This window comes from Vulpes vulpes, chromosome 1 (assembly GCF_048418805.1).
Source record: "Vulpes vulpes isolate BD-2025 chromosome 1, VulVul3, whole genome shotgun sequence".
In the NCBI taxonomy this organism is placed as follows: Eukaryota; Metazoa; Chordata; class Mammalia; order Carnivora; family Canidae; genus Vulpes; species Vulpes vulpes.
The window spans coordinates 29,911,466-29,924,118 of NC_132780.1; the positions used below are offsets into that span (position 1 = coordinate 29,911,466).

Below are 12,653 nucleotides of genomic sequence, written 5' to 3' on the forward strand. Positions count from 1 at the left end.
GATTTCCCCATTTACACACCCCCTTAACAATAAGAAACATTTATAAGGCACTTCACAGGTTTATAAAGTACCTGCTTATGCATTAACCTGTTTGAGAACAATAATGGATTAGATAGGTCTGGAAATAACTATAAATGCATTTAAGATGACCACCAGAGGGCAGCCCTGGTGGTGCAGCGGTTTGGCGCCGCCTGCAGCCCAGGGCGTGATCCTGGAGACCCTGAATCGAGTCCCACGTCAGGCTCCAGGCATGGAGCCTGCTTCTCCCTCTGCCTGTATCTCTGCCTCTGTGTGTGTGTCTCTGTGAATAAATAAATAATAAAAATCTTAAAAAAAAAAAAAAGAAAAGAAAAGATGACCACCAGAGACCCAAGAAATCAAACACAATGAGTATAATTTTTTCATAGTACTACTTAAGGGTTCTGTTTACTTTTGGAATCTGGGAATGTTTAACACTTGTGAGGCTTTTCAGCCCCCTTTGTTGGGGTTGCCCACATGGACAACAGATGTTGCCTGGGGAATGGGAGAAGAGGCTGCAGAGGAGGAGGAAGAAAATCTAAGCAAAACGCCCCTGCTCCAAACCCACCTGCTGTGATCCACTAACCCTTTACCCTAGAGCCCAGAGCAGGATTTGCAAAGCCTCTGGAAGCTCTGGGATGAGCCCCACGGTTCTAGATTTTAGATGCCTTAAGTTCTGTTTTTCTATGGCTATCTACTTGAAATTTTTTTTTTCTACTTGAAATTTTAAAAAGCACCCCAACTTTACTCGAGCATTCCCACTTAAACAATAGTAGATGGGAACTTTGTTTTTCAGGGTCTGTGGCTTCTGAACTGGCAATATTTCCAACTCCATTCCTCTTTGGAACTCAGAAGCTCCTCCAAGTGACAAAACTTCAGGAGGTGTGAGAAAGGAATCAATGGAGAGAAAGCAGAAATGGAGGAGACGTGTTCCGTCTCCTGGTTGACAATTAACTTTTGCCAATAAAAAAGTAAAAACCCATCTTCAGACTCTTTAATGACCAAATCTAGTGTTTATCCAAGCAGTTCAAGCTCAAGGTCTACTGGAACAGGCAGCACAGACAGGTTAATTAATTCCTTATCATAGAAATAATCTCCAGACAGGGAGAGAAATGGGCAGGATTTGAACAAGGATGTAAAAAGATTTTGGGGGGTGGCGGGGAGAAAAACCTAGAAATAAATTCACAAGCGGACATAGGTATTGCTAAATATCACATTGAAAAAAGCCCTATCATTCAAGGCTGATTTAGCTTTATGCCATGGCCCAAATCTGAGAGACCACATGGCCCAAATATCACTCCAAAGAATTCTCTGGAGATCAGGCCCGTGCTGGTGCTGCCTTCCTGAGAAGGTCACAGGTCTTCCTCAGGGTGGAGAAACTCCCTCCAGCCTGGGAGCTTTGAGGCCATGTGGAGCTCACACTAAAATGGCTTCAGAACTGTTGTTGGCCATGCTTGCTCTTCTTCTGGGATCCCCAATGTAGAAGTAAAGTATATTTAGGATGGTTCCAGCTTGAGAAGAGCTCCCAGGGTCTTTACTCAAAAACCCATACAACTGGGCTACCTGGCTCGGTTGGTTGGTTAAGCATCTGCCTACAGATCAGGTCGTGATCTCAGGGTCCTGGGATCGAGCCCTGCATTGGGCTCTCTACTCAGTGGGGAGTCTGCTTCTCCTTTTCCCTCTGTGCTCTCTCTCTCAAATAGATAATGAAATATAATTTTAAAAAATTAAAAAACAAAAAACTAAGTGGCTAGTTGTAACCAAGTGAAAAATGATTTGGGGGTGTCATGTACAAAGGAGGTGCAGTACTAGATGCCATGAGTACAACAGACCCATGTGAGGCCGCTTTTTTTTTCCATCCTCAGGAAATTAAGGTGAGATAGAGAAGTTGTGAAAACACAGCAACACATTTATTACATAGTAGTTGCACATGATACTGAAACTAGACATAAGACAGGATATGGGCCTTTGTCCTTCTATCATTATCTCGACCTGGGCTTATGTCCCATCTTCCAGCCCAGGAATCCTACCGCACCTGCTCAAGGCCATTCCTGGACACTTCCAGGAACTCTTTCTCAATTCCATCTCTCTTCTTTGAAGGCCCAATACAAGATGTAGCTTTCTTGCAGCATTTACCGCACTTGGGCTACTGTTGGGTGGCATCTGACACTCTGAGACAAAACAGATTTTCACTCTGCATCTTTTGCCAGTAACATTAATAGTTGCTCCATTTGAACTGAGCTCCTAATTGATTGCTAAATGAAAAGGTGTTCCCAATCATAGACAATACTTTCCCTCTTACATGTCAGTTCCCTTTGATTGACAGTGGTTCCCTGGAGGATAGTTTTGGGGATTTTGAGGCCATAACTGAGCTCTGTGGTTAAGAGTGCAGTAATCAATCAGTGATGTCTGCCACAGGGCAGGGTCTGGGGAGGTGGTGCACATGCGGTGTAATGTGGGGATGTTAAGGTATAAATGAAAGGTGACAAGAGCACAGAGAGGGCAGATCACCTCTGGTTGCGCAGCCAGAGAAGTCTATTCAATAAAAGTGGGAATCAGGTGATCCATCTTCAAGGACGGGTAGGGTAACAGTGGGTGAAACAATGAGCAAAAGCATTCAGGCAGCAAAGTGCAACACACCGAGGGGAAGCAACCACTAGACAAGCTTGGCCAGAATATACGTTCAAATAGGAGGCTTCTGAGGGAAGAGAGGGGGGAGGCTGACCACTGGGGATGCCCCAAGGACAGGATGAAGAGGAGCCAAGAGATGGGCAAGGGATAGAGCAAGAAGAGGGAGAATAGGCTTCATTTCATCATTGTACAAGAGTGAAATCTACATGAATAATTTGAACTACCCATTAGTTGTAGCAAGGTCTGCTAGGAAGAAAGGAGCCCTGCTTAATGTTTAAGAACCTCAGTTTTAGAATCAGATAGTCCTAGGTGCAAATCCCAGCTCTGACTGGGACCACAGCCACGGGACTTAAGCCTTTTACGTTTCCTTCTCTCATCTGCAAAAGGGCAAACTTCCTACTTCATTGTACACAGGGTCAAATGGGAAATTAAAGTGCATAAAACTCATAGTAAGCCCTCAATGAATATTAGCAAATTGTAGGCTTGGTGAATCTCAAGGAAAGTAACTTTTCAAAGGAGAAAATGTGTCTCCCTTATTGTCTCATAATTTGGGGAATCTTGCATGAAACCTGTAAAGTGGTTAAGGGACTCAGAAGGCAATGAAGTATATGAAATACTCATTCTAAACAAAACCAGTTTATCTTCCAGAAGTGAGAAGAGGCTTAGAGATTAGCCTTTCTGTGGTTAGGTATTTCTGGTGATGATGCATTTCTTTTTTGTTGTTGACTTAATTCTTTATTGAATTATAAGTAACCAGATAACTCTTGAGCAATAGAACAGTGGTAGAAAGATAATTTGATTTTACGATCTCACTTAAGCTCTCTTCCCAAAGGGTTTCCTTCTTCGTTAAGTAAGTAAATGTAGTTTTAAAAACCTGAGAGCACTGAATCCAGTGCAGTTATAAGAATACACACATAGCGTGGACCCTCTCTGAAGTCATTTCTGAATGGAAGTTCCAGGCCCAAAGGCCACACCCTGCATTGACATGCAAACCTCACAGAGTCACATGATGCTGGTGTAGGGACCCTTCCTGGACAACACGTGAAGATGTACTATGACAACTGTCCAATATGTGGGCACAGTTAGGGACCCTGAAACCAAGAAGGGCCAAGGGAACAAGGATCTCAGGCTGCAGGTGCAGGACCTGGTGGAAGGGTCTCAGCTCAGTGCTGGCTCTGGTTCTTGTGCCTGAGAACAAGGTGCAACGTCCTCATCGTCCTAGCTGAGTGGGGGCTGCTGCCCAGAACTCACACAACACACGGCATGAAGCATCTGCGGGCTGGGCCAAGGTCCACCCATCCCGGAAAGTGCAGGAGTATTTGCTGGAAAGGAAATATTCTACCACTGGTAATGGAACAGGCAGTTGGCAGATACTTTCTGAACGTAGGGTAGTAACATTTCTGGAAACCGAGTGAGTCACCAAAACACTTTCTTTCCATCAACAGAGGTGTTACTGTGGAGTGTACTAATTACAACAGAGCGTTCTTTATTGCAGTTAGGACTGTTTCCACTGCAAGTGTAATGAATTACCTCCTTCTAAATCTATCCACTGAGCCAAACTATAGCTCCAAAGTGAATTATTGGCATAACAGTCACTGTCTCCAATATTCTGTGCTATTAGATGTTTAACATTCTAAATAGGAAAGGTCACTGAAAACACTTGCTACTTTAACACACTGCTGCAGGGGTGTTTAAAATGGGCCACTTGATGTCACCGAAAATGAATTCATTTTCTTCGAGAGTGCTCCAGTACTCACAGCATACGTGACTCCAGATCTCCAGCCCCGACACAGGGGAAATCTGCACTTCTGCAGGCGAACAGAGCTTCCCTGGCACGGGGCCAGCCTGTTGCTGACTCCCTGCAGGACAGTTACTTTGAGGCTCAGCTCTGCTAAAGGTAATCAAAATTCCTCACAAGTAATTAATGTGGAAAGCTTTCTCTCTCAACAAGCAAATGCTCACATGAGCACTCTAATAGCGAATTCCTAATCCCATGTATGTACACCTGGTCTGACCTCCCCAGGGTTTCTACCACCTGAGCTACTCTGAGAGCTTTACCATATCCTGATCTGGCACATAGTGATTTTCAACATCACGTGTCTTCGCTTGTCCTTTATCTCTCATGCTTGCTGCTCAGATTTTTGACAGGTAGATAACTTTGATTTTACGGGGTTTTTTTGTACTAAAAAACCCAATGTCTCACATTAAGTGACATCTGACAAGATGTTGAATATCTATGAACAATCTTCTCTCTTTTTAAGAAAGATATATTTATTTGAGAGAAGAGAGTGCGTGCATGCCAATGTGGGGGAAGGGCAGAGGGAGGAGAGAGAGAATCTCAAGCAGACTCCTTGCTGAGCGTGGAGCCCCATGTGGGGCTCAATCACAGGAATTCTAACCTAAGTTGAATTCAAGTTGGACACTTAACCAACAGAGCCACCCAAGTGTCTCTGATCTTGTTTTCTATCAAACTAAATAGACAGACACAGACACATACCCATACACACATACCATCTTTTCTCCTTCTCTGTACTTTAGCAATTTACCTTCAAAGTCCTCCCAAGAGGGCAGCCCCAGTGGCTCAGCGGTTTAGTGCCTGCTTTCAGCCCAGGGCGTGATCCTGGAGATGTGGCATCGAATCCCATATCAGGCTCCCTGCATGGAGCCTGCTTCTCCCTCTGCCTGTGTCTCTGCCTCTCTCTCTTTCTCTGTCATGAATAAATAAATAAAATCTTAAAGAAAAAAAGTCCTCCCAACAGACGGCATTAAGAATGTGTATCCAACATAAGGTGTTGGGCTAACACCTTGAATAATTTTTGAAAGATGCCATTTTATACATTTGGATTCTTCTAGCTTTGTGTGGGATTTTGGTTTGATAGACTTGAGGTATATACCATGCAGAAAACAACAAAAAAAATCAGAATCTTTTTAGTGAGTTCCCAAATCTGCTTGGTTCCAATTTGGTTTCAAAAATGAAAGGCATCAGGCATGGACGTTCAAAGCAGAAAATTCTTTTTTCTATTTCTTTCATATGTGGATCTTGGGTCAAGCTAGCCAAAGGACCTCTTATCTAAGGTACCTAATTAAGCAGATACGTTCAAGATATACATACACATATACAGCAAGAACACAAGTTATTAGACCTCATATTCCTGAATAATCTTGTGCTGACACGAAATACTGTCCTGGTAACAGTCCAATATACCAAATATGTTATTTACTTATTTATTTTTCAATTTATATTGTGAAACTCAAGTTGCAGAGGTTTACAATGGACTCAACAGCAAGATCATTTTGTCTTTCCCATAACGACCTTTAACACTAAGTGTCCCATGGAAGATTTCCTCTGGTTCCTGGCAATAAACTGAGGAACGAGGATGATATAATCACTGAGCAAAAGGATTAAAGCTAGAAGGAATGCAGAGATCTTCAAATCCACGGTCAACAAGTAAGCTGCACACATGCCCCTACTCTTTGCTCCTAAGCCCTTGGCAGACGTCAGTAATCAATTTCAGAACTTCTGTTTCCAATTCTTTCTCAACAAACATATCCCACCAGACAGTCCACTATCTCTAAAGGGAGCTGGCACGTGAATGAAATCCTTGCTCTTCTAGGTCATCCAAACCCCTCTTCTTTCTGATAAGGAAACAAAGGCCCAGAGAGTTTAAATATCAGATACGCTTTCTTAAAGAGCTCTTAAGAATAAGGCTCATTACTGTAAGGTCTCATTTCATGTTCCAGAGTCTTCTGGGGGTAATAGGGGTGCTTTTGCCCTCAAGGGGTCTATAACCTAGTTTGAGGAAGAAAGGATAACCATGCTTAATATATATGTAGACTAAGTGTCGACCAGAGTTACTGATGCATATGGGAGAAAGCTAAAGTAGGCAGAAGAGGATTTGTGGAAGACATGGAATTCAAACTAAGCCTTGGCCTCATTTATTTACTCAATAAACAACAACGTCTTACTCTCTGGGTCATGGATGGCTCAACAAATTAACGCATGTATTGAGCCCACCACGCACTGTGACAGGTGCTGTGGGTTCAGGGAGGCCTATGGATTGGTGTTGGAGGCAAAAAAAAAAAATGAGGGTGTATTCTAACTGCACAGTAACACATACAAGAAGATGTTCCTGCTGCACAGTGGGAGAGCACAATTGTTCTTTTCCAAGAGTGTGCCACTTCTGGGGCTCCCTCTTCTGCTAGAGATTGCCACCTCCATTCCCTACAGGAACAAACCCAGCCCATCAGCTTAACCTGCTGAGCAGCTCGAGTTAACTGTATTGTCATTTCTTTTCCACTTCTACTGAGGCTGTACAGCCGAGGCCCCTAGCTCTCCCTGCCGGACACAGACATTAAACCCCCTCGGCAGTCTGCCCACCTGCAAGACTGCCCTACCAGGATCCATTAAGCTATACACATTTGCTTCAATGATTTTTACCAAGCACAGCACTGTGTCGTTGCCAACCTGACCCTCTGACCATTTCCGAACTCATCAGCATGGCATTCTAGGCCCTTCAGGATCTGGCTCTGCCTCTTCAGCAGCCTTGCTCCTTTTGACTTTCCACGTCCCTCAATCATACCCTCTGCTGCAATCACGCCAAGCCTCTCTGATAGAAGGTAGGAAAGGCAGACTTTGAAGGTGGAAGGAAGAAATGGGCAGCTTCATGAACTAGAGTTGCATAAGGATAGGTCTGAGCCCACGGTGGAGACCAGCCTGGCTCGTGTGTCTGGCAGGTTCTGCTGGAGCAGTCTTCTTCCAACGGCGCACACTGTGATTCCTGGAGTCCTGGAGGCATGCTTTTGCCCCTTCCCAGTCTCAGGGGAGAAAAAGACGATACAGACCAGAGTGTAGAGGGAGAATCCTCATTCTCCACCCCAGTATGGCACTTGGCCACACTGCCGTGGTTTCCAGGAGGGTTAGCAAGGATCAGCTACGACAGGGAGCTAGGGAGCAAGACAGAGAGAAGTGGCCCAGAGGAGGCAAAGGAAAGGAACAGGAGGACCTGGTGTAGCCAGTTTTCACCTGAGTGACTGTGAGCGTTGAGTCTCAGTTCCCTTATCCATGGGCGGGCAACTTTATAGTTTCCTATATATATACACATATACACACATTCACACACATATGTATATATGTGTATATATATATACATATATATGCGCCTGGGATTTCTATGGTGCTGGCTGATATATATATGCAACATTTTATAGCTGCAAAAAGTTTTCATTGACTTTTTTCGTAAGTATTTCCTAATATTTCCTAAGGCATGATGGAAATGAGATTTGAGAAGTACAAGAAGTCAAATGTGTAGTAGGTCAAATGCACCAGCCTCCTGAACCTGGCTCTGCTTCCACCCCTGCCTCTGCCAGTCTATGGTCAAACAGCAGCCAGGGCAAGCTGGTTAAAATACATCCAGACCACATCTGTGCTAAGAAACTTTCAATCATTTCCCACCTCCCAGTAAAAGTCAAAGTCCTTAGAGGAGCCTCTACTCTCCCACTGCTCTGCCCCTGTGAGTTCCTGCCTCCCCTCCCTCACTCCATCCCTTGTTCTTTCTCAAACAAGCCAGGATGCTCCCCAGTCATCGGTGTGGTGCTCAGTGTTCTTCCACCTCTTTCTAGTCTCGATTCAGTGGTCACCTTCTCAGTAGGGCCTTTCCTATAGCCCTATTTAAAAGCAGACCCCTCCCTCCCAGGCCCCTTTGCTTTTTGTTGCTCTAGAACACTCTCACCGTCTGACATACTCTACATTGCAGTTGACCTATTCATTCATTCTGTTTACCTCTCTCCACTTGAACATTATGTACCATGAGGAAAGGGGTTTTGATTGTTTTGTTTACTGCCTTGTGCCCAGGCTCCAGAACAGTCTCCAGTGAATGAACAAATGATTTAAGTGTTGGTTACTGCAGATGTATTCCAAGACTGAGCTGATTTGAGGCCCAGCAGTACCAGGCAAGGTTGCCAGATCAAGCAAGCTTTATCAGTAATGATAGACATTCTGGAATGCTGCCACACACAAGTCTCTGCACAGGTGAGGGGCAGCCTGAGCTGTGGCCAGCCCCTGTCCTCAGAGGCTTCAAAGACATAAAAACAGAGGAAGAGGGCAGCCCGGGTGGCTCGGCGGTTTAGCGCCGCCTTCAGCCCAGGGCCTGATCCTGGAGTCCCGGGATGGGTCCCACAATCAGGCTCCCAGCATGGAGCCTGCTTCTCCCTCTGCCTGTGTCTCTGCCTGCCTCTCTCTCGCTCTGTCTCTCATGAATAGATAGAATCTTAAAAAACAAAACAAAACAAAAAACACAGAGGAAGAGAGCATATACCATGACTCTACGTAGCACTGCCAAATATATGCTGCAAGAGCTACCAGTAGGAGACACAAGGCTTGGGCAAGGGGATTACTAATATAGCGTGAAATAACTGTTCTCCATGTCAAACGATGGAATCTGAATTTATAAATGCTTGTTTCCTTACTGCTCTGAAAAAAATTATTCAGAATGAACAAGCTTGCCAGCTCTGTAACGTAAATAACATCTACTTCCTGTCCTGAAAATCCATAAGGTGGAAATCAGGCTTTTCAGATGGCTAAAATAAAGCACGTCCTGGACAGAAAGATTGAGCTCCATCCTGTGCATGGGGTGAGGACTGCATGAGCACCTTAGCAACGTGACACACACAGTTCGTGACGTTCTTCAACTTCACAATGGTGGAAAACTGTTACTTGTTTAGTAGAAATCAGACCTGAAATTTTGAAGTTTGATCTTTTCCTCAGCTAGTGAGACCTGGTACAATCCTCTCTTGTGACGCTGAGTATGAGAGCCACGCCGCGGTTCAGTCAGCCACCAATACACACACTCACAACCATTCTGTACCCAACAACCACTGTTCTTCACTTTCAGTACAGTGTTCAACAAATCACCTGAGATGTGCAACGCTTTATTACAAAATTGGCTTTGTGTGAAATGATTTTTGCCTGACCACAGGCTGATGGAAACGTTCTGAGCACATCTGAGGTAGACCAGGCTAAGCCATGGTGTTCAGCAGGTCAGGTGTATTAAATGCACTTTTGAATTATGATATTTGGTATTTTCAACTTAGCACAGGCTTACTGGGACCTAATCCCATCATAAGTCAAAGGAGATGTGTACACATTATGATCATAATTGGGTCATTTGAATCAGAATGCTGTGACACAGGGTTTTTTTTTTATACATAGTGATTCTGTTTGGACAGAATTATTGGTTGGAGTACAGAAATTCTACCCTCAGAATTTCTGCCTGTTAAATGAATTGAAAATCAGGCCATGGGGCACGAAACAAAATGCCGTATCTTTGTAAAAAAATGAACGCTCCTTAGCTGCACTTCCCCTGACATCCTAGGTCTTGAAAAATCAGAGGCTTTAAGCTGGCTCATAAGAACCTTTGCCCCTCATTTCAATAATCAAAATATTTTAAAGTGTCAGGGCTGTTGAATTCCAGAGGGGACCGAACATTTTGATGGCTATCATCAGAAGATGATACTCTGTCAAGGTAGGTAATAAATTTAACAGTTTCTTCTTTTCAAAGGTCTAGAAAAGAAGCTGCATGAGAGTGCTTGTGATTTTCTGTATTAATAAAGACTTTTAAAATAAACTTACTATGACTTTATATATGGACTCAGCCTCACTGTTTTAAGTTAGCAGAAATTTCATTCTGGTTAAACAATTGAGCTAGCGCAGACCACACAAACCGAGGCATGTTTTCCACTCAGACCCAGTGCTCAAGAAAAAAAAAAAAAAAACTGGAAGACCCCAGGGGGTGCCTGTGATGGGCACACTGGGGATGGCTCAGGGTTGACATTTCTCAGACCAGGAATGGGAAGCCTCAGGACAGCCCTGTGTTGCTCCTGGAGGAGCAAATGTCCAGAAAGATTTCAGTGAGGCACTTGAAACTTTTATATGGTGGTTTCTTTTCTTGAGAAAAGTGTCTGAATCAAGCTCCTGTGGTTCACCCAGATTAAAAACTGTTGGGGGGATCCCTGGGTGGCGCAGAGGTTTGGCGCCTGCCTTTGGCCCAGGGCGCGATCCTGGAGACCCGGTCTCCCTCTGCCTATGTCTCTGCCTCTCTCTCTCTCTCTGTGTGACTATCATAAATAAATGAAAAATTAAAAAAAATAAAAAATAAAATAAAATAAAAACTTTAACAACAACAACAACAAAAAACTGTTGGGAAGGGATCCCTGGGTGGAGCAGCGTTTTGGCGCCTGCCTTTGGCCCAGGGCGCGATCCTGAAGACCCAGGATCGAGTCCCACGTCGGGCTCCCGGTGCATGGAGCCTGCTTCTCCCTCTGCCTGTGTCTCTGCCTCTCTCTCTCTCTCTCTCTCTCTGTGTGACTATCATAAATAAATAAAAATTAAAAAAAAAGATCACTTATTTAAAAAAAAACAACTGTTGGGAAGTGTTCTGATGCCAAAGGCCAGATTTGCAAAATGGGCATGTGATCCCTCTAGACAATGAAGCTGTATTTATGCAATAGGCTCCTAAGGCCACAGATCAACTGCCCCAAATCCTTTCCAAACCTGCCTCCCGTGAATGGGTACGCTGAACAGTGGTATGCAACACTTGATTAACAGGTGAGCATCTCTGGAGACCCCTAAGGCTAAAAAAAGGCAGGATTATTCCACTTTCACAAGGAATTAGGAGGGAAATGCCAGCCTTGAGTTACCCAGTAACCATCCTTAAATAGGGCTTAACAATTAATTCTGGACTCTTACCACTTGGGAAAACAAACAAGGCCATCTCATCTGTTTGGATGCAGAGACATCAAATCACTGACTCCGTGGTGTATTATTTAAATGTAGTGGGGGCAGGATAAACTTTCCCTAAAACCCCCTAAGCCATTTGGCCCTTGGGGGAAATAGTTAAGCAGATAAGATAAGAAACACTTGCTTCTCTACCTCTCTCCTTTCCTCCCACAAATGGCCTCTGCTAGAGCAATTCCAAGATGTTATTTCTTTACTAGAAACCTGACTTTATTTTAGCACAAGGTTCTGAAGGTGCAAATCTGACTCTGAGGATTCCGTTAACTTCCACAGGGTTTTTTTGGGGGGGCTGGGGGGGGGGAGCATCAAGAGTGGGAGTAGGCAATGCCAAATATTCTGAAATTCAGAAGCATCCCTGGAGAAGAAGAAGGAGCATGAGGTCGGGAGGCTACCAGTCCACCCCCTTTTCCACAAATCCAGCTTCTGTTTCCAAAGGGAAGATGGGGATCTCAAAGACCTCTCACCTGCTGAGTGTCCCCACCTGTGTGAGCTCCCAGTGGAAAGGAGACCGACTCCAACCCCAAAGGGGTGCGTCTCAGAACCCAAATTGTAAGACAGGCAAATAGAAATTCATGATCTAAGCAGGAACAACTCATACCTCTGAGCAATGGCTCAGACCACCACTTAGTCCAGTAATCTGTCAGGTGTGAATCATTTAAATACACCCTTGTTTAAAAACAAGCAAATAGGACTTAAAAAATTGTTTTCAGTAGAAAAACAACGTGGAGAGCAAGGAAGCTCAAGGAGGCTATTCTGGGAGATTACCAGGGTGGGGAAGCAAGACATCTGAGTTATGTTAGCTCTTTCCCCAATGACCTCCTGTGGGCCATTAAATGCACACCTCCGAGTATGGGCAAGAATTTGGCCCAGGGGGGGGCGGCCAACACCCTCTTCCTCCCTCCCCTTGGGGACCTCCGGCCATCCCCGAGGCTTAGGTCCTTCTTCCAGGCCAACGGAGGACCCTATCCACGCTGGATCCCTGTCCCGGCAGCACCGTGCTGGTGCTGGTGGTGCTGGTGGGAATGGGGGTAAAGCACATAGGACTGAAAACGTGATAATGAACCACGTTTGCTACCCAAACGGGAAGAACCGAGGGCTTCCTTCCCCCTTCCAAGCCCTCCGATCATTCGGGGGTCCCCAGGAGCTCTGTTCCTCGCACGCACACCCCGGCGGCCGAGGGGGGCGCCCGGGTGCCCCCGCCGCGCCTCGCCCA

The 12,653-nt window shown here is 44.9% G+C and overlaps 1 protein-coding gene across 1 annotated transcript in view; it reads right to left on the reverse strand.

Annotated features, from left to right (window-relative positions):
• The window catches only part of SLC1A1 (solute carrier family 1 member 1), a 77,180-nt gene that overhangs the window by 64,098 nt on the left and 429 nt on the right, over positions 1-12,653 (reverse strand). The window lies entirely within an intron of this gene.